A 21,963-nucleotide genomic window follows, 5' to 3' on the forward strand; every position below is an offset into this window, starting at 1 on the left:
TAATGGGAGTACACCACGAAATGCACAGAGAGGGTGCCAAGATTTGGGAAGACAAGGATAACATTGTAATTCAGTGTAATTACAAATCAAGTATCCTTTATCTGAAATGCCTGGGACCAAAGTATTTCAGATTTTAATTTTTTTAAGACTTGGTAATGTTTGCATATTCCTAATATATATAATGGTATATCTTGGAGACAGGACCCAGATCTAAAGGCAAAATTCATTTGTTTTCATATATACTTTATACAGATGGCCTGAAGATATTTTTACACAATATGTTAGCATGCCTGTCTTTTGACTGTGACCTGGCACATGAAGTCAGGTGTGGCAATTTCTACCTGTAGTGTCATATCAACACTGAAAAAGTTTCAGGTTGGAGTACTTTAGGCTTTCAGATTAGGGATTCTCAGCTTGTACCACTGCAGTAGTAGATTTCACAGAAAGTAATGGAAAAATAGAATAGGGCTTTTAATGCATTGTAAGAGTAGACTTAAAGAGGAGGAGGTGAAGGAAGAGTTCCTGGAGATGTCATCTGAGCTCAGTCTTAAAAGATGACAAGAAATTGGCCAGACAGAGAGGTATAAGGGCCCCAATGATTTCTGTCTCCCCAGGTGTATTTTCTATAGCTTTCTACAGGGCGACAGGTTTGGGTGTGCTTTAAGAGTCGCTAAATCCAGAGGTTTGCCTCTGCTTCAAATTCTTTCTAATGCCCAAACATCACTTTAAGTAGCTTCCTTCCAACTCCATCCCAGGCCTTGCCACAAAGAGTTGGGTCTCATGTACAGTCACAGAGGGAACTCAGAGACATCACGGGAACAGGGAGTAGAGGCCACACAGAAAGGCAGTGGCAAGATACTGGAGCTACCAGCAGTGTGTGCTGGTGAGAAGTCTTGGACTGGGTCAGTGTTAGATGTGTCCTCCTTTTCTAAAGGCCTCTGTGCAGTGAGGAATCCAGGAGGGATTCTTGAAAGAAATGGTCTCATTTCCCAAATTTTAATTTGAAAGATTTGGGTGGTTTCTGTTTTTGTTTTTACTTTCCTCAGAAATCTTTGGAGGGACAGAATTTCATCCTTTCTAATTTAACCAAGTACCAATCATTTTTTTTTATTGAATGAAATTAAGGTATCCAAGAAAGGGTGTTTAAATATTAGCTATCTCAGTGCACAGACCCTCCACCCATATTACTGTGAGAAGAAGATATGGATATAGCATACTCTTCTTTTTTCCCCTCTCCAAGCTCTCTTCTATAGCCTGCCCCACCCGGAGGTTACAGAGTAGAGAACTAGACCAGAAAATTATTATAGGGAGTTTGCTTTTGAGAAGCAATAAAATGAAACCAAAGGCAAACATTCATTTCTTTTTCCAATTACACTGTCATGTGGATATTCCTGACCAAATGCTTATACTAGCATTGGAAATGTAACTAATTTTACAACATGATATGCATTTTGGAATTGGGACTTAGCCCAGATGGGATATTTCAACCACTTTTGTCTTCTTTTTTTTTTTCCCAATTGAATGGCATGTTCTGTTCAATGGGAACATTTTGCATTAAGGATTGGGAAGATAGAAATTTCAATAATAAAAACACTATCTTTTCTAAGGGTGCTTAGATGGCACCAAAGTTTTAAAGGCAGTGCATAAAATAAAACTAAATACTAGACTTACAAGATAGAAAAAGTAGCTCTGGAAAATGAAGAAGATAGAATTTCTTTGCCAACAATGAGCTCACAAACACTACTTCATAGAAGTAGTGAAGGCTACTTCTATGAAATAGATTCATGTGGCATTTATTGCATAGTAAACTATTAGAAGGACTTCATTTCTAGAAGAGTTAAAAAGAAATCATGGATAAATTCATCTTTTCGCAATAAGATTTAAGGACTGGCCAGCTGGCCACTTTATTAATAGAAATGGAGTTTTTATTATATGAATCTGTTTGTAGTATTTTTTATGTCAAAATATTTAAGGTCATAATAAAACTTTTCATCACCCTGAATAAACTTTTCCTGGGACCTCTGATTCCTCGGAAGATAAGAAGCCCCTGCCACCAGGCTACTACTGTAAGCATAGCAGTCTCTCATCAAACTTTGCCTCTTGAGCTCTGAATAACACCTGCCTTGACTCTGCCCTGATACTAGGGGATTAGTCACAGCATTGTAGCAGGAAAGAAAGTCTGGTCACCCTTCTGGGTTGATTTGCATCTGTGTTTGCCTCCCAAACTTGGAGACAGGGTGTATGTCAAACCATCCCTCTACTCAGGCAAAAAACAAAACACAAAATCATACCTTCTCAGCTGGGCTTGATGGCACATGCCTGTAATCCCAATGGCTTGAGAGCCTGAGGCAGGAGAATCAGAAGTTCACAGCCAGCCTTAGCAATTTAGCAAAGCCCTAAGCAATTTAGAGAGACCCTGTCTCAAAATAAAAAGGGCTGGGAATGTGGCTTATGGTTAAGCACCCCTGGGGTTCAGTTCTCGATAACAAAAAGAAGAAAGAAAAATTGTACCTCTCAATGCAAATAAAGTTTTAGACTTGTGAAATAGTTTTCACAATTGGTTTCTTACACTCAATTCAGTCAGTAACCACTTATTTGTATCCATTACTCTAAACCAAGCAGAATATAATACCATATAAAGAAGGTGGGAGAGAAAGTGGGATGGATGAATGGATGAAAAGATACTTACGGATATATATAGACATATAGCAGGATGTGGAATCCAGTGTACTTCTTCTGGATTCCTGGAACTGACAAAGTTCAGAGGTGACTAGGGGGAAAAAAAAAATACCCCATCATTTAGATGTCAGGAATTTTCCAGCTGTAATGCTAAAGTCAATTCCCCACCTCCCTACAGAACCTACAAATAAGTATTTTATCCTAATGCAACCATGCTCCCACCCACTCACTCACATACCCTCTCACTCTCTATTGATATAAGAGCGGGACTCCAAGAGAAAGAGAAGTCACATTTTAAAGGAATGCAAGTACCAAAAATGGCTCTTCCCTGCCCTTTCCAAAGCCCCAAACCAAGAGCCCCAAGACAAATACTCATAAAATGTGGGTCATCTGCAGGAAGTGGACACTGATACCTGGTTTTCTCATTGTTTATCATTGCATTGACTCTGCTTCCCTGTGTGACCAGGGAATAGAGAAAAACAAAACTGAGAGGGCAGGGCAGGGCATGGTGGCAAAACCTAGGAGAGCAGGGGCAAAAGAACACTTTCATAATTTCCAAGTATCCACATTTTAAAGAGGTAGAGAAGATGAACCTTGGCCATGAGTTATGGGCCAGGGTGAAAATGAAAACCACAGACTTGTCAGGGCTACTTCAGTGTAAGTCAGAATGCTGTAAGTTAGGGCTGCTGCCAGCAGAGAGCCACTTGACAAGTGTAACTGAAATGCACAAGGAGCTCCTTACTGTTGGCAGTCTAGTCAACTGCACTCACCCAAAGGTCATTGAGACTTTTTCCAGTCACCACCCATCTGTACTGAGCCCATTAAAGATTGTCTTATTGTTAAAAATCTTTGAAATCACCCAAGAAAAAGATGGCCACCTTGCCACAGGCATTTAAGTAAGGAGAAGATACGTTTTCTCTTTCCTTCCTTCCTACACAGTGCCACAGAGACCAGCTCAAGGAAGGAATGCATGGGAAACCGGCATTCTGCTGACCAAGCCTCCAGAGCTTCATGCGCACACATGAATGTCCTGCAAACATGTCCGTGGGGATTAGGGAGGAGGGGTGGGATTCTAAATCAGATGAAAAAGTTTTAATACTAAGAAAAATGAGTCTTAAAAAACAAATAAATTATTATAATAATAGATACAACGAAATGTTATAGAAGCAAAGTGAAATGGCTTCAAGGGACCCTGCTTTAGCAGGTGGCTCTATCGCACCCAATTGTTAGAGAAAAGTAGGAAAACTAAACTCATCTACTACCATAATAGATTAAGCCAAATAGGCAAACCCATTTACTTAAACTAACAACAGCATTGCAGTGCGGTGTGTGTGGTGACAGATGCACAAATATTATAACCAGGAATGAACCCCATCTAAGAGCTCAGAGAACATCTTGGAACATCAGTTGACCTATAAAATAAAAGAGCATAAAGGACATGCAGTTGAGGGGAGTAGGATGTGCAAAGAGGCAGAGGTATAAATAGTCTTGTGTATTTTGGAAACTAAGCAAAGTAAAACAAAACATGCAAAGAAGAGTTACAAAGCGGCTAAAGCATAAGGTCTATGTTAGGCAGCATCACTTGCTATCTAACAGAGACCAACAATAATGGGTAAAGATTGACAGGTAAAGATTTGATGGGTAAAGATTGACGAGACTGGACATTTGGGAGACTTAGTCATGTACACCCTTTAGAGATTATCTTTGGCTTCATCTCCACTGCCTAAGTTCAGTCCTTCAGGATACAAGCACCCTCCTTGAGAGCACAGCAAAAATATGTCTCGTTTTGTTTAGCACAGTTATTAATGGTGTTCCTTTCCTGCCTCAAAAGTATGTCAATCTGGACAATAAATTATAGTCTCTCTACTTGTGAGTGTCCTTGTCTCTAGTCTTGAATGTCTTAAACCCCATCCTCTAATCCTCTCATTGCTATCATTGGGAATTTTGGAGAGAGACTTGGGGGAGAAAGTTGGTAGGATCTCTGTGTTAACGTGGGGTGAAGGAGATGAAGGAGTTGAAGATAATGCCCAGAAATCTGACTTGGGAACTGATGATTAATTAGCAGAAAGAGATTTGCCAGCTGAAGGTCACTTGAGGGTTTGTGATGATAGTTACCCTGGGAGCAACTTTGGATTTCCTTTCAGGGATCAGATATAGCACTTTGACCTACAAGAAAAAGAATAGGGAACAATTGAAAAGTAAAATGGATTTTTAAAAGAGTAAGTAAATAAAAGGGGAAAACAATAGTGATAATCAAGAATCAAAAAGACAACCGCTGAATCAAAATCCTGCATCCAGATTCTGGGCAGAGGTGTGACAGCTGCTCTACTTACCTGTCAAAGGGCATGACGTAGAATATGCTTGCACACTCCACTCAAGGTGAAATCTCTGCCTTTGCAGAGAAGGATCTACCAACTGCATCTATGAACTGGTAACATATGTCACTTCTCAGCAACTCAATGCCAACGTAAGCATTGGCTTTGCAAGGAGAAATTTGAAAACTATGGGAAATATGATGACAGGGTAGAATGAGAAGAGCATAGGAATCCAGAAGGCTTGGGCTCTGGTGGCTCTACCAGCAGCCTGGATGACCTTGTGCAAATGTTCTTTTTCTCCAGACCTCAGCTTTTATCATCTATAATTTTATATATTATTAACTGTTTCTGGATTTGGGTGAGGTCAATATAATAACTTCATATCTGAGAAGTCCAGTGCAAACTGTTAAGTGCCATGTACTTATTGATTTATTTTATTTACTTTTATTTTTGTAGTTCTGGGGATGGAACCCAGGGCCTTATGCACAGTAGGCAACCACTTTGCCATTGAGTTACACCCCCAGTCCCTAAAGTGCTACTTAAATGTTACATTTTGGTATTTTATTCATTCTTCATTTTTTTATCATTTTAAATTTATTTATTTATTTTTTATTTTGGTACCAGGGATTGAACCCAGAGACATTTAACCACTGAACCACATCCCCAGCCCTTTTTCATATTTTATTTAGAGACAAGGTTTCACTGAGTTGCTTAGGGACTCACTAAGTTGCTGAGGCTGGCTTTGAACTTGTGATCCTTGTGCCTCAGGCTCCTAAGCTGCTAGAATTATGCACCACCATACCTGGCATAATTTTTTGTTTGTTTGTTTTTTAATTACATAGGTAATGGAAATTTACTTTAGTTCTGTTCCGATGACACAGGATTCTTCCCTTTTTAGTGTTACCACATTCTAGATTCAGGAAAGGTGCATTCAATTACAGCAAACATGTTTGCAGTTCATTATAAATCAGGACCTCTGTAAAGATACAGAGAACTCCCTCAAATACCATTAACTATGCCTCTGATTTTCATAGCACACTGGCCTATGACTTATACTTCAAAGGTCTACTGTATGAGTCACACAGTGGACTCTGAGTAGGCTGGTCCTTTCATCAGTAGATGAGTAACCATCTGAGCTTGGCAGGTGGCCTAGGCCTCCTTGAACAGCTTTGTCCTGTCCCCTTTGCCTGGATTTCCTTGCAAGTTAGGTAGTGACAGATGGAAATGAATGGATTGTCCTTGTCACCATTTCTGCTCAGAGGTCATTCATGGGTCCAAATCCTATTTGTTGTTCAAATGAGTTTTGTAAAGTTTTATTGGACACACAAAATTGATGGTATAGACCTACCCTTTCCAAGATATTGGCATTAATTACCTCTATAACAGGTATGGGAGCTAATGATAAAGGTACTTCCTATGTAACAAAGCAAAAAAAGAATCATTCTGCTAGAGCCAGGGAGTAAATTGCTGCCATTTGACTTACATTAATTCTTTCAGTCTACTGCTATGCAGTGTAATAAAAGGGACAATTTATCAAATAGTATCTTAATGACCTAGAAGGGTTAATGCACCTTTAGTGGAAGATTATACTCTTTTTCCACAGAAAAATCATGGTGATTTCTTCACAGTCATTTAGGTTAGAATATAATGCCATTGTCCCCAAAAAGTAAGAGAAAAATATCAGTGGAAAAACAAGGAAAGGGAAAAACAGAAATAGAATTCTTATATTGTCATTTTAATATCTGCTTCATGGGGGGAAAAGAATTTCCCCCAAATCATACTCTCTGCTTTCCCTTCTACCTCATACCCCCTCAGTCCAAAAACACACCTAAATAAAAATTGCCATCATTTTAAATCAAAGCACATTTGGGACCCAGGTGAGCTCACAATGGGAAGTGATTGGAGTGGTCAGGAAGAGTCTTTAATTAAAGACGCCATTGACAAGATCACAATGGCTCTGAGTGTTGCTAATAGATCAGAACGGAAGGTCCACCTTAATTCAATAAGAGAAAGTCACTGGTCCATGGGTTTGATTACACATTGTAAACGGACACCACATACTGTGATTATTTTTATTTGTATGCACCCTCTCTTTTATTGCCCATGCTGGAACTAGAAATAACCTGTCCTATTAAGATATTTAACATATAGCATCCTTTCCACTTCACGTAGTTATAGCCTAATAAAAATGCCAGGAGAAGAAGATACCAGCCCACACTGAGGCTGCTGCCATACTTTCTATAACAATCCCACACCGCCCTTTGCAAAATTGCACCATGAACTTCCTGTTTTTCCTGTGTTATAATCTTTAAATGAAACCATAACAACTTCCCAGGACTCCATAAAGTTACATTCAGATCTGGAGCCCTGCTATCAGTATAACTCAGTGATAGAGGAATTGCCTAGCTGTGTGAGTCCTGCAATTCATCCCTAGCACCATTAAAAAAAAAAAACAAAACAGAATTGAGAATACAGAATAGGAGCTCAAGATGCTGAAACCCTGAAGATAATCCAATGCCAAACAGATACCTTGACCAGGTTGCTAAGTGTCTGGGAGACTACAGTGGACGGAGGCTGGGAGAATGCAGCAGAGGGTCTCAAGACAAGAGAAGCTCGGTGATAAGCAAAGAATGTCCACATCCCTCTCTCTGGAACCCATTGACATTTTATTACTTTACCTGTTTAAAAAAAAAAGAACTTGATAAGTTTAAAGACCTTGAGAAACAGAGATTATTGTTGGTCATCAAGGGGGAACCAATGCAAGGTTCCTTCTAAGAGGAAGACAGGAATATCAGAGTCAGAGGACTGAAGATGTTCTGTTGCTAGCTTGAAGAGGGAAGAAAGCACCTTGAGCCAAGAACCTCCAGGAGGGGTGCAGACCGGCCAACCCCTCTATTTTTGCTTTTAGCTCAGGGAGACCTCTGAGCTACAGAACCATGAGTTAAATTTGTCCTGAACCAATAAATCCCTGGTGCAGCCATAATATAAAATGGATGCAAGTCTCTATCTTTTCCATGTTATCTACCACAAGGCCCCCAAGGTATTGTCTGCTCTCTATGACTGTAGTCATAACAACACTCATGCCAGTATTTTCCCTTAACGTCCAGGTTCGGGCTGTGGGTATAACTCAGTGATAGAGGAATTGCTAACTTGTGTGAGTTCTGGGATTCATCCCTAGCACCATTTAAAAAAAAAATCCAGTGTTGAGAATATGCCCCAGGGAACATATTCCTTTTCATTCCATTTCCCACCAGCATCCCTTCCCAGATTTACCTCAGAGTTGCAGTGTGACCTTAGGTAGAGCATTCCACCCCATGCAGTTCTCCTAAACAATGAAGGTGTTGGTCCTGATTACTCCCAGGTCCTTCCCCATCCTAAAATGAAATGATTCTATGAAACTGGATTCAGAGTTTTTCCAGAGTAGTTTGTTTTCCCCACTCAGAATGTAAATGAATAAACAACATAGCAGATATTAAAACATGTCACAGTGGCAGGATGCATAAATCCAGTCTTCTCCTTCCCCCATCTCTCTCACAGGGAGCCATCATTTCACTTTTAAAACAAGCTCAACACAAGCCCAACACTGCATGAAAGATGAGGCTCAAATTGTATCTAGGAGCTGGTGATTTGCACAAGATTTGTGATTCCCTTAGTATATTAATTGGTAAACACCCGATGAATGTGTGTGTAAAGGAAAGCCATTTAACATATGCAAACAGTTTAATCTCTCAGTACGTTGTTGCTCAAATTTCACAAATTCAGATACTTATTCCACTGTGTATGTCGTTTCCCTCCCACCTCACCCCGCCTCGTGCCATCCCCTTCCTGTGATCCTATTTTAGATAATACCATGCGGGTGACCCACATCTTTAAACCCTTTAATAGTAAAGGCATATGCTTCTGTCCTCAGAGAATTCCACACGTTGCTGGTTGTAATCCCTGTTCTAACTGCTCCCTTCCCTGCCCCAACTAATAGAACCTAATGGCTCGATGAGCTATGTCATTATTCCCAGTTACTGCTAATCAACCTGACATCCTTGCTTATGAATATACACAGAACTTAGAAAAGAGGGAGACAGAATTGTCCCTGGGCAGTCGAATTTTCTGTCACAGTGACATCAGACCAGGCTTCAATAATGAGCCTTTCAACTTGACCAGCATCCAGATTCCATTTTGAAAGCTTACCTTTGCTTGTCAAAACACCAGGCCCTCACTGCATGAGCTGTTGCTTTCCACATTTCCTCAAGAGTCACACAATGCTTAAATGTTAGTGACAGGACCTCTTTGCATGTAGGGAATGCAAGCATGGGTTCCATGCCCCTGTTGTAAAACTACTGAATCCAGATCTTCTTGGGTAGGGTCCAGAAATAGAATATTAGGTAAGCCCCCAAGGAATTCTGAATCATCTTCCAGTTTTAGAACCACTTAAAGATGAAAAGCAAGCAGTCTGTTATGATAAAGGGAAGATTTTACTCCACTCCTTATCCTCTATTCTGCTCCTCACCTCCTATTCTCCCTTTCCAGATGTCTCTTTTCTTGAATAATGCATAGAAGTTACCAGAATTAAAGTCCTCAGGATATGTAGTCATGGTGTTAAGCTGGGCTGATGAGAAAAGGCTGCATTTCAAGGGCTCAAGCTATTCCTGAGGTCCTATGTTATCATTTTCCTAAAGCTGATCAGAAATCCCTGGTCAGAACAGATGAGTAGAAAAGGTATCTGACTCCAAGAAAACAAAAGAAACCCTAAACCCTTGATTTTTATACACAGCAGTCTTAGCACCCTAAGTCAAAATCTGAGATTTAATGGAGAGAAAAAGAAAAGAATTGTTTAAAACTTGGGCTGGGGATGTGGCTCAAGCGGTAGTGCGCTCGCCTGGCATGCGTGCGGCCCGGGTTCGATCCTCAGCACCACATACAAACAATGATGTTGTGTCCACCGAAAACTAAAAAATAAATATTAAAAATTCTCTCTCTCTCTCCCCTCCTCTCTCACTCTATCTTTAAAAAAAAAAACAACTATGCCTTCTTAGTAGAAAACTGTAGGAGGCTGGAGCTACCTTGCTTTTTGAACTCTAAGACTACAGCTTCTATCTCTCTGCCTTTTATGTCTGTTCCATTAAAATATGATTTAATTATGTATCGACCCAGGGCCTGACAGAGTAAAACTATCATTACTCTCCTGCCTGGATTCCTGAATGATACTCTGGCTAAAGGTGATCAAACCTACATTAATCTATAATATAGACCATAGGAGGAAGGCAGGGAATGGTAATTGCCAAGTGCAGCATGGCAGACAATAGCAACAATGAATTCCTCATCTCAAAATTCGGAAGTAGGAACTGTTTTTATGTGGGTTTTTTTTCTCCTTGAATAAAATGACATTTACTAGTTTAACATCAGGTCAAGAAATATTGAGTGCAGAAGCAAAATGTAGGGAGATATACCTCTGACCTGCCATAGTTAGCAGTTGTAATACCCATTGCCGGGTCCCCTCGCCAGCAAAGGAAACACGACACAGGATTCTTCCTTCAGCAGTTTATTCAGGCCTTTGTGTTAGACATGTCTTTTAGCTTGTTTCTCTCTCGAACACTCCTCCCGTGTGCCCCAGCCTTAATAAAGCAGATAAAGCCCCAATGCACAACTGCCACGTGGACTTTTCTCATAGGGTGCCAAGTCACAGCGTGCCAACTCATTCTGATAAGGAGTTGTTTGTCACAGACTACAGGGGAAACCAGCGCCATCTTGTAATGGCGGCCACAGTTCACAGAAACGGCTCACCACAACCCATGCCTTCTTCAACATCAGCAGCCCCTTTCTTTGGCATTGGTGCACAGGTGGGTGCAGGAGTGTTAGTAACTACATGGTGTGGTTTGGACCATCACCAGGACCAGCTGCTTTACCTCCATTTCCCTCCAGTACATATTTTAATACAGTAGTCAGTGACCTTGCCGATTTTATTGTAAGAATTCTGGAAAAATAATCTTCATTAATTCAAAAAATTATTTTATTGTGATATAATTTTAAACTTATTTCATTCTTGCAAGAACTGTCTAAAGAATTCCTTCCTCTTACATTTACGTTCATGAATGTTTACATTTTATCATATTTCTATATTTTTCTCTCTTCTCTCTTTACACATAGTGCTTGCGTGTGCGCGCACACACACACACAGTTTCTTTTTTAACCATCATAAACAAGATGCTTTTATATAATCTCCAAAACAAGAAATTATATAACCACAGCATTGTTATAGAAATCAGACAATTATCAATGAACATTAAATAGTATTGAATAGTATTGATAAAGTATCTACATACCTGGTATCCAAGTCATGTATTTTATAGAAAATGAAAATCCAAGTCCATTAGTTAGATTCAATTGTCTGTGTCTTTAGTCCCCTGTAATCTGCAATAGTTCCTGAGTCTGCCTTTGTACTTTATGACATTGATGGTTTTTCAGCATACACATCAATTATAGTATAGAACTAGCTCCATCTGAGCTTGTGTATTTCCTTATGATGAGATGCTGGTTGTGCTCTTTGGGTGGGAATGTCACAGGAGGGATGCTGCATCCCATTGGGAACTGTATTCTGCCCATTCATCCTGTTCTTAGCAAAATAAATTTTGATAACTTGCATTAAGTGTTATCTACAAAAATTCTCCATTGTGAAATAATATTTTACTTTTTGTAATTAGCAAGCACTCTATGATGAGATGCTTTGAGACCATGCACATACTTCTTTCTACTCTTTAAACTTGCTCCCAATAGGTTAATGTACATTTATAATTTATGATTGAATTGGGTATTAATGTGGTTGATTGCTAAATGATGGTTCTCTACATTCATTAGTTGGTTTTCTATTGAATTAAGAGTTTTCACATTCATTCATTTTTTCAGTGTATTTTGTGGATTCTTATATTACTCAATGGGTTGTAATACTTCTTTATTATTATTTACTTTGATACTCAAGGTGTTTCAGATTTGATCACTGGAAACTACTTCAATGTTCTGTCAAAAATATTTTGAGTGTTTACAACCACTGTCTATAAGGCACTAAGAATACAGTGATAAACATTTTTTTAATAAGTTAACCAAGCATATTAGTACACACCTGTAATCCCAGCTACTCTAGAGTCTAAAGCAAGAGCGTCATAAATTCAAGTCCAGACTGGGAAATTTAGTGAGTCCCTGTTACAAAATAAATTTGAAAAAAAAAAAAGATTTAAATGAGAGGTTGCTGGGGATGCAGTTCAGTGATAAAGCATACCTGGGTTTAATCTCCAGTACTGCTAAAACTTAAATTGAATTAAACTAAAAATTCCAACCTCATGGAGTTTAAATTCTAGTTTGTGGAAGTCAAAAAATAATAAGCAGGGGCTGAGGTTGTGGCTCAATGGTAGAGCGCTCGCCTAGCACATGCAAGGCCCTGGGTTCGATCCTCAGCACCACATAAAAATAAATAAACAAAATAAAGGTATTATGTCCAACTACAACTAAAAAATAAATATTTAAATATTAATAAGCAAATGGTATAGATTTAAGAAGTAAATGTTGTGGAGAAAAGAAAAGCAAAAAGCAAGTTTGCTGAAATTACTAGGGCATAGGCAGGAAAACTCATTAGTAAGTGTCATTTGCACAAAGACCTAAAGGACACAAGGGACCCTCATCATGTGGATGTCAAAGTGTCCCAGGCAGCACCTGCACTCTGGAGCAGGGGGAACAGAGGCCTTTTCTTGAGGCAAGAACACACTGGCATTTTTAGCAGGGTGGCTTAGTTGAGGACAGACTCTGGGAGGCAAGGAAAAAACAGGCAGAGCAGTATCATTGTCATTACCTTAACTGCCTATAATGCACATTACAAAGATCTTGAGTTTTTATTCAAATATATATTGATATAATGAGAATTTATTGAATTAATTAGCCACCTCAGGGAACAGGTTTCTTATAGAAGTGACCTGGCTCTGAAATTATCTTTTTGTATGCACACGTAGGATTCAAACTATGGGTATATGCATATATCCTTGTCATAAGAATTGATACAAATAACAAAGAAAAAGTTAACAAAGTCACATGCAGCAAGGCTTTTCAACCTGTAGACCAGTCTAGGGTATGTGATCTATATAGGGTGTTCATGTTATGGTTTTAAAATCACTGTTGTTATTAGTTCATAGTAACAATTAGCTCACAACTATTTTAGGAAAACATGTCACCTTTTTTTTTTTCTCCCATCAGGAACAAGGTTACTGCTTTGTCCCATATTATGTAACATGAGAAAATTTAGCCAGTTGTGGTGGTGCACATGTGTAATCCCAGCAACTTGAGAGGCTGAGGCAGGAGTAACACAAGTTTGAGACCAGCCTCACCAATTTGGTGAGGCCCTAAGCAATTTATCAAGACCTTTTCTCAAAAATTTTAAAAAGGAATGGGAATGTGGCTCAGTGCTTAAGCACCTCTGAGTTCAATCTCTAGTATCAAAAAAGAAAGAAAACTTAAAATGCCATCTATGCTTTTCTTGCAAAACATCATTTTTGTCCACACCCGATTAAAGCCTTGTCACTTCCAGCCCTCTGTTCTCAGATGTCCTCCATCTGTGACCACACTTCATCTAATCCCCTCCCCACTTCTTTCCTTGGGATAGCACAGGGGCCAACAATTTGACCAGACATCTCCTAACAGTAAAAGAGAAGAAAAGTACAATCTGGTCACACAGGGGAGCCCATGAGTCAGGAATTTAGGGCTCTATTCCTACCATCCCTTTGATTGATTTCTCTGTGACCTTATGCTGCTAACACCTGCCTCCACAGGTGTGTGAAGGGCTTTAATTAATATTTGTAAATCTCCCTGATTGCCACAGATGGAGGGTGGCAAAAAAGGGCAAATTATTATTAATCATGGGGGAAAGGGGGGGAGAGATTAAATTTTGTTCTTTCACCAGAGAGAAGCCTACAGCACAGACACTATTTTTGGGATAGAAGGATTAAATATAAATCCTGATTTGCTTACTTTGCACTTATGGAAATGTCCAGTGCCTGCTTAATGCAAAACTCCTACTTCACGCTCTTCCCAATCCTCAACACACAGGGCCTCTGACTCCTAATGCTGCCTATTACTGCAAGGAGTCTTGCTATTCATTGAGTGTGAGGGTTCATCAAATTAGCTGATTTCAGTTCATTTGGCATTAAATAATTCCCCAAATTCCCATATGTTTGAACAATATGCTCAACAAGGGGGATGATTCTCTAAAAGCAATTAAATAGTTCTTTTAGGAGAGCTTGTTATTGATCATTCCTAAATATCTCTGCTATTCCTGTCCATGCTGAATGCAAGCAGCAATTACACGGAAAGCACTTAACCCTCTCTAATGGCCACTGGAAGTGTCCACACACAGGCTGCCACTTTGTGCTGGTTACAGAGCACATCTGAATCTTACAATTTTTTTTTTTCAAACCTTGAGTATATTGTTTTAAGCTTTTCAGAGAGGATTGGCTATGCTGATACCCTGCTTTCCAATCCCCTCCCTGCTTAAAGGCAAACTCAACATGTTTCCAGCTTAGCTTATGGTTCACTTATAAAGGAAGAAAGGTCATCTTTGGACTTTATGGAAGATTAGACTTTTTGATGGCATCTCCACTGGTTCTTGGGGGTGGGAGGGAGACCATGTAATAATGCTCAGGTCTGTCTTGGATACAGCAGATATAAGATGCTCCTGCTCAGTTATATGCCCTGGCTTTATTGCAGCATCAAATTATACATAATGAGCTCAAGTGTGACCATGACTGACTTGAGAGAGACCAAGAGATGTGAACAAAAGCAATTCAGAAATTAATAACATGTTAGATGCACTCATAGAAAACTATTTGTTTATACAAGATCTCAAAACAGGTATTATCATTTAGAGCTAAATTTCATCTTTATGTTACCCAAGAGTCTGTTCTTTTTTATCAGAGATGACATATTTAAATGCCCTTTCTAGATGGCAAGGGTGAAAGCTTTGATAATAGTATCAATCCTAGGTCTCTGATAGTATTGCTCATCTGTGAACCCTAAATTATTTTTATTGACTATATTCAATATAATTATATTTCCTACAAGAGAAAATCCTGCAAACAAAAACAAAAAAAGATCAATCAGCTTGTTTAAGAACACATGTATGGTTAGATGAAAATTAAGTAGACATCTGAGTTTTCACTCTTGCTGTCCTATAAACTACCTCTTTTTAATGTTTATAGGCAGAGACTGAAAATAAAAGCCAAGGGCTGGGGTAGCTCAGTGGTAGAGCAATTTCCTGGCCTGAATGAGACCCTGGGTTCCATCCCCCGCTCTGCAAAAAATGGACAAAAAAGGAAAAAAAAAAAAAAACAACAAGAAAATAAAAAGGGAGGCATTCAATGAGGTACTATTATTCCTTTAGTTAAATTTCACTTTCTTTTATCTGTTTCAGGACTGCATTCATTGTAAATTATTCACAATACTGAAAAATCAGAGTACCAGGTTAGGGTGGAATTATTTAAAATTTAAATCTGAAATAGAAAAGTGTTGAAAATATAGAATTATGTATTTGATTATGCACATTTATTACTGACTCCTGTGCTATCACTGTATAACCTATGAATGTGTGCATTGGCAGAAAATGTTTTCAAAACCAGAATAAACATACTCAATCTGTGTATGTTTGAAATATTGTTTGGTTCCATAATAATTTGTTTTCTTACTTACTTGCATTAAAAAGCATTGCTGAGTGTGTTGTTGGGAAAAGGGAATCCAAGATCACCAGTCACATCTATAAAGTTTGTCATTGATAATGTTATCAACAAGAATAAGGATTCAGCAGCTAATGTTTGACTCACCAGCCAAATCATTGAGTTGACCAGCTCAAAGAAGCATTGGTCATTTTCTCAATTAGTTGATCAAAACCTAGATTTGCTGTCTGTCCTATTCTCTACTATCCCCCCTTCCCTCCCCTCCCCTCCCCTCCCCTTTTCTCTCTCTACCCCTTCTACTGTAAATCATTTCTTCGATTTGTATTATCTTGTCTTACCCCTCCTTTCCTCTTATATGTCCTTATGTATAACCCTGAGGATCACCTTCCATTTCCATGCGATTTCCCTTCTCACTCCCTTTCCCTCCCACCTCTCATCCCTGTTTAATGTACATCTTCTTCTGAAGCTCTTCGTGCCTACCCTGTCCTTGTTTACTCCCCTTATATCAAAGGGGTCATAGGACAGACAGCAGAATACATCAGACACTAGAAAGGCAATTTGTCAATCAATGGAAGGGTAACTGATGTGATTAAGCAATCTGTATATGGGGTATAATTGGGAGTTCATAACCCACTTGAATCAAATTGTGAAATATGATGTATTAAGAACTATGTAATGTTTTGAACGACCAACAATAAAAAAAAATAAAAAAAAATAAAAAGCAAAAAAAAAAAAAAAAAAAAAAAAAACCTAGATTTGGAACCTAGGCTTAAAGTCAGCCTGTGTGCCCTAATGGTACAACTCACACTTATTCTTGGGTGAGCCAACTTAGTAAATGAGGTGCTATCCAGAAGTGAGATCTGGAGAGGGATTTGCTTGGCATGTATAGTACCCCAGTTTGGAACTAAATTCTCATTGAAAATTCCTGCTTCTGGCCAGGTTTGGTAGCTACTCAGCTACTCAGGAGGCTGAGGCAAAAAGAGTGCAAATTCAAGGCCATTCTAAGTGATTTAGCAAGATAGTCTCTCAAAAAGGAAGGAAGGCCTCATTCTTAACATGCTTCTCTCTTTTGTCCTTTTCCCAACTATGAAGCCTGTAGTCAGATGGGTCTGAGGTGTTCCTGAGTCCTGAAGTCACCTGTGGTCCTCCAGATATAATAGTCACCACCCCCTTTGCGCTGACCATTCCACACTGTGCGGATGTCAGTTAAGAGCACTGGAACATCCATTTGAAGAAGAGAACACAGCAGGGCAAATGGGAGGTGAAATGTTATCCTTCCTTTTGCAAAAAAAAAAAAAAAAAAAAATGGGATTTTAGCTCTATAGATGGGATAGATTTCACCCTAAAGTCTCTTACCACAATGAGTCAGTTGTATAATTTTCAAGCATTTTCTTGTTGCCAAGGGATTGTGGCATGAGTTTCATAGAAGCCTCAGGTATTGGCTAATTCTTGGCTTTAAAAAAAAAAATTCTGCAAAAATAAAAAAAAAGGAAAAAAGATAATCCAGAGCATTTTGTTTTGTTTTAGAATTCAATTGTAATTACCTACACAGACAGGTACACTTACGTACCTATACATTGACCCCCATTCCTTCTTCCCAGGGCATGTCCCTGTCTAAATTGACATTACTCTGTGCAGTTAAGGAGGAACATCAGGGCAGGCAATCTGTGCTCATAAAAGAAACTATTGTATCAGTTGCTTTTTTTTTTTATCCTGGGGATTTTAACATAACTAGATTTAAGTATCCAGGAACAAAGTAGATGCTTAATATGTGTTTGGTGAATTAATGAATGCATAGAGGATTTTTATTAGTGTCTCTTTCCCTGTGTATGTGAGTACATGTAAAGGGATAAAGTACACATAGAGAACAAAGACAGAGACAAGAAGAGAGAATGAGGATCCAAAATAGGAGGCTAACAACTAGGGAGACAGTCACAGCAAAGAAAGATTACTGTTGAATTACTATTTTAAGTGAAAGCTCTGATTTATCTGTCTGATAGGGACTCCTTTATGTCCATCTGAAGTCAGTTTGCATGAAAGCAGGTGAATTATCTTATTGGAGCACAATGACCTGCACCAGCTAGCCCTGGGATCTTGCCTCCGGGGAGCTGCTGCAGGCAAAGAAAGTAAAAGGAAAATGATGTTTCTTTAGGAGAAAAAAATTCCCAGTTGATGCAATAGATTACATTTACTTTGCCCAACTATGTCTTGAAACTAGTCTATTTTCTTTGTTTCAGAATGCATTCTGCTGTTTATTCAGCCCTAGTACTACAAGGAGAATTTCCTGGGGCCTGCACTTCTTAGAGGGGACATGTTTGGGTCTCCTTCTTTGCTTTATGTTTTGCTTTGCCTGGATTTTTCCTCTCAGTACTTCCTTACAATCTCTTACATCCAGATGGTGTTATATTTATGCTCTACTACACTAGTCACACATACCCAAGTTCTTATCAGAGAGGATGAAGTATTCTAGTACATCTTATCCAAATCATTTATTTAATGGTCCCTCATGAATGATTTTGGTGGAATGAAAGAGGATAAAATGTTTGAGAGAAAATAAACATTGTCTTAAAGATATTTAAAGAGGTTTTCAGAAATAGATCTTTGTAAAAAATAAATAAATACATAAGTTTGCTTATCGAGGTTAATGTTCAACATTCTTCTAAACCCAATATTGAACAATTAACCAGAAATGGGACTTTCAGAGTGATTTTTGTTATTATAACCTATTAAAGTAGAATTACAACATGATAAACATAACTACTTCTTGAGTTCTTGATGTAAACAGTTATTTTAATAGAAGAGAAATGCTTAACATCAAGATAATTAAGACAATAAAAATATTATGAAAAAATTTTTTTTGTCATTTATTTGTTTATGGACTTGTGACATTCAAAATCCTGTCTTATTTCCAAGCTGAAAGAACATATCACATTGGCCTCGCCCCCTGGCGGGCGAGCGCTTGGTGTAGGGACTCCCGGGCTGGGGGCGCACACCCGCGGGCGGCCGAAAAGAGGCGGCTGGGGCCTCCCCGCCCGGCGCACACTCGGAGGCCCGCACTCGCCCGTGCGCACCGCCGGTCCGCAGCCCCGAGGAACACGTCCTCGGACAGGGCGCGGAGCAGAGCCCCGGGGAGGAGAACCGGGGGAGGACGTGTGTAGTGGCGGCGGCGGCCGCGGAGCCGCTAGTCCCCTGCCTCCTCCGGGAGCAGCCGCAGCCGCCGCCGCCGGCGCCCTCAGCGCGCGGGCCGCGGCCGGAGCCGGCCGGCGGGCGGGCGAGCGGCGCGCGGGGGCGGGCGGGGGCGGGCGGGGGCGGGCAGGGGGGTGGGCGCAGGGGGCGGGAGGGCGTGGGAGAGGGTCTCGGGCTCCAGACGACCAAAGCCCGAGCTGGAGACCCTGGCGGCGGCGGCGCCTGACACTCGCGCCTCCTGCCGTGCTCTGGGGCGGCAAGTCCGAGGCTGGCGGGGCCGGGCCGGGGGGCTGCGGGGCGGGAGTCGGGGCAGGGGCCGGGGCCGGGGCGCTGCCCCCTCCGCCCGCAGCGCTGCCGCCCGCGCCGCCGCAGGGCTCCCCCTGTGCCGCCGCCGCCGGGGGCTCGGGCGCCTGCGGTCCGGCGACAGCAGTGGCTGCGGCGGGCACGGCCGAAGGACCGGGAGGCGGTGGCTCGGCCCGGATCGCGGTGAAGAAGGCTCAGCTGCGCTCCGCCTCGCGGGCCAAGAAACTGGAGAAACTGGGAGTGTACTCCGCCTGCAAGGCCGAGGAATCCTGTAAATGTAATGGCTGGAAAAACCCCAACCCCTCTCCCACTCCCCCCGGAGCCGATCTGAGCAGACCATTGTCAGTCTCACGGAATCCTGCTGGAGTTGTAGCCATGCCCTAGCTGCTCATGTTTCCCACCTGGAGAATGTGTCAGAGGAAGAAATGAACAGACTCCTGGGAATAGTGTTGGATGTGGAATATCTCTTTACCTTCGTCCACAAGGAGGAAGATGCAGATACCAAACAAGTTTATTTCTATCTATTCAAGCTCTTGAGAAAATCTATTTTACAAAGAGGAAAACCTGTGGTTGAAGGCTCTTTGGAGAAGAAGCCTCCATTTGAAAAACCTAGTATTGAGCAGGGTGTGAATAACTTTGTACAGTACAAATTTAGTCACCTACCATCAAAAGAAAGGCAAACAATTGTTGAGTTGGCCAAAATGTTCCTAAACCGCATCAACTATTGGCATCTGGAGGCTCCATCTCAACGTCGACTTCGATCTCCCAACGATGATATTTCTGGATACAAAGAGAACTACACAAGGTGGCTGTGTTACTGCAATGTGCCACAGTTCTGTGACAGTCTACCTCGGTATGAAACTACCCAGGTGTTCGGGAGAACATTGCTTCGCTCAGTCTTCACTGTCATGAGGCAACAGCTCCTGGAACAAGCAAGACAGGAAAAAGACAAACTGCCTCTTGAGAAATGAACTCTAATCCTCACCCATTTCCCAAAGTTTTTGTCCATGTTAGAGGAAGAAGTTTATAGTCAAAACTCTCCTATCTGGGATCAGGATTTTCTTTCAGCCTCTTCCAGAACCAGCCAGCTAGGAATCCAAACAGTTATCAATCCACCTCCTGTGGCTGGGACAGTTTCATACAATTCAAACTCATCTTCTCTTGAGCAGCCAAATGGAGGGAGCACCAGTCCTGCTTGCAAACCCTCTTCTGGGCTTGAGGCAAACCCAGGAGAAAAGAGGAAAATGAATGACTCTCACGTTCTGGAGGAGGCCAAGAGACCCCGAGTTATGGGGGATATTCCTATGGAATTGATCAATGAGGTCATGTCTACCATCACAGACCCTGCAGCGATGCTTGGACCAGAGACCAATTTTTTGTCAGCACATTCGGCTAGGGACCAGGCAGCAAGGCTGGAAGAACGGAGAGGTGTAATCAAGTTTCATGTGATCGGCAATTCCCTGAACCAGAAACCAAACAAGAAGATCCTGATGTGGCTGGTTGGCCTACAGAATGTGTTCTCCCATCAGCTGCCCCGAATGCCAAAAGAGTACATCACACGGCTTGTCTTTGACCCGAAACACAAAACCCTTGCTTTAATTAAAGATGGCCGTGTTATTGGTGGTATCTGTTTCCATATGTTCCCATCCCAAGGATTCACAGAGATTGTTTTCTGTGCTGTAACCTCAAATGAGCAAGTCAAGGGCTATGGAACACATCTGATGAATCATTTGAAAGAATATCATATAAAACATGACATCCTGAACTTCCTCACATATGCAGATGAATATGCAATCGGATACTTCAAAAAACAGGGTCTTTCCAAAGAAATTAAAATACCTAAAACCAAATACGTGGGCTACATCAAGGATTATGAAGGCGCCACTTTGATGGGATGTGAGCTAAATCTCCGAATTCCATACACAGAATTTTCTGTCATTATTAAAAAGCAGAAGGAGATAATTAAAAAGCTGATAGAACGAAAACAGGCCCAGATTCGTAAAGTCTACCCTGGACTTTCCTGTTTTAAAGATGGAGTTCGACAGATTCCTATAGAAAGCATTCCTGGAATTAGAGAGACAGGCTGGAAACCAAGTGGAAAAGAGAAAAGTAAAGAGCCCAAAGATCCTGACCAACTGTACAGCACACTCAAGAGCATCCTCCAGCAAGTGAAGATCTGAAAACCATGAGTGAACGCCTCAAGAATAGGTACTACGTGTCTAAGAAATTATTCATGGCAGACTTATAGCGAGGTTTTACCAATTGCAAAGAGTACAACCCCCCTGAGAGTGAATACTACAAATGTGCCAATATCCTGGAGAAATTCTTCTTCAGTAAAATTAAGGAAGCTGGATTAATTGACAAGTGATTTCTTTTCCCTCTGCTTCTTAGAAACTCATTGAGCAGTGTGCCTAAAGCAAGGTGGTTTAGTTTTTTAAAGAACTGGATGATGTGTTGAAGAGACTTGTAAATGTAATAATTAGCACTTTTGAAAAACAAAAAAAACCTCCTTTTAGCTTTCAGATATGTATTTAAATTGAAGTCATAGAACATTTTTATTTTATGGAATAGATTTTAATCTATTTACTACTATTATGTAAATTTTCTATGGCATGTCCATTAGCCAACTATTCCATGATAGATGATCAGGGGTTTCCTCAAAACCTGTATGTGAGGAAATTCCACATAGTACCATGATTTGGGGGAATCTAGAAAATTTTCAGACCATGAATATTTCCATTTTTTTCTAATGGAATGTGAGAGTTTATTTTTATTTTATT

The 21,963-nt window shown here is 40.5% G+C and overlaps 1 pseudogene; it reads left to right on the forward strand.

Annotated features, from left to right (window-relative positions):
* LOC144250232 (histone acetyltransferase KAT2B pseudogene) overlaps positions 1-21,870 on the forward strand; it is a 35,891-nt pseudogene extending 14,021 nt beyond the window's left edge.
* The last annotated feature ends 93 nt before the right edge of the window (positions 21,871-21,963 follow it).

This window comes from Urocitellus parryii, chromosome 14 (assembly GCF_045843805.1).
Source record: "Urocitellus parryii isolate mUroPar1 chromosome 14, mUroPar1.hap1, whole genome shotgun sequence".
Lineage (NCBI taxonomy): Eukaryota > Metazoa > Chordata > Mammalia > Rodentia > Sciuridae > Urocitellus > Urocitellus parryii.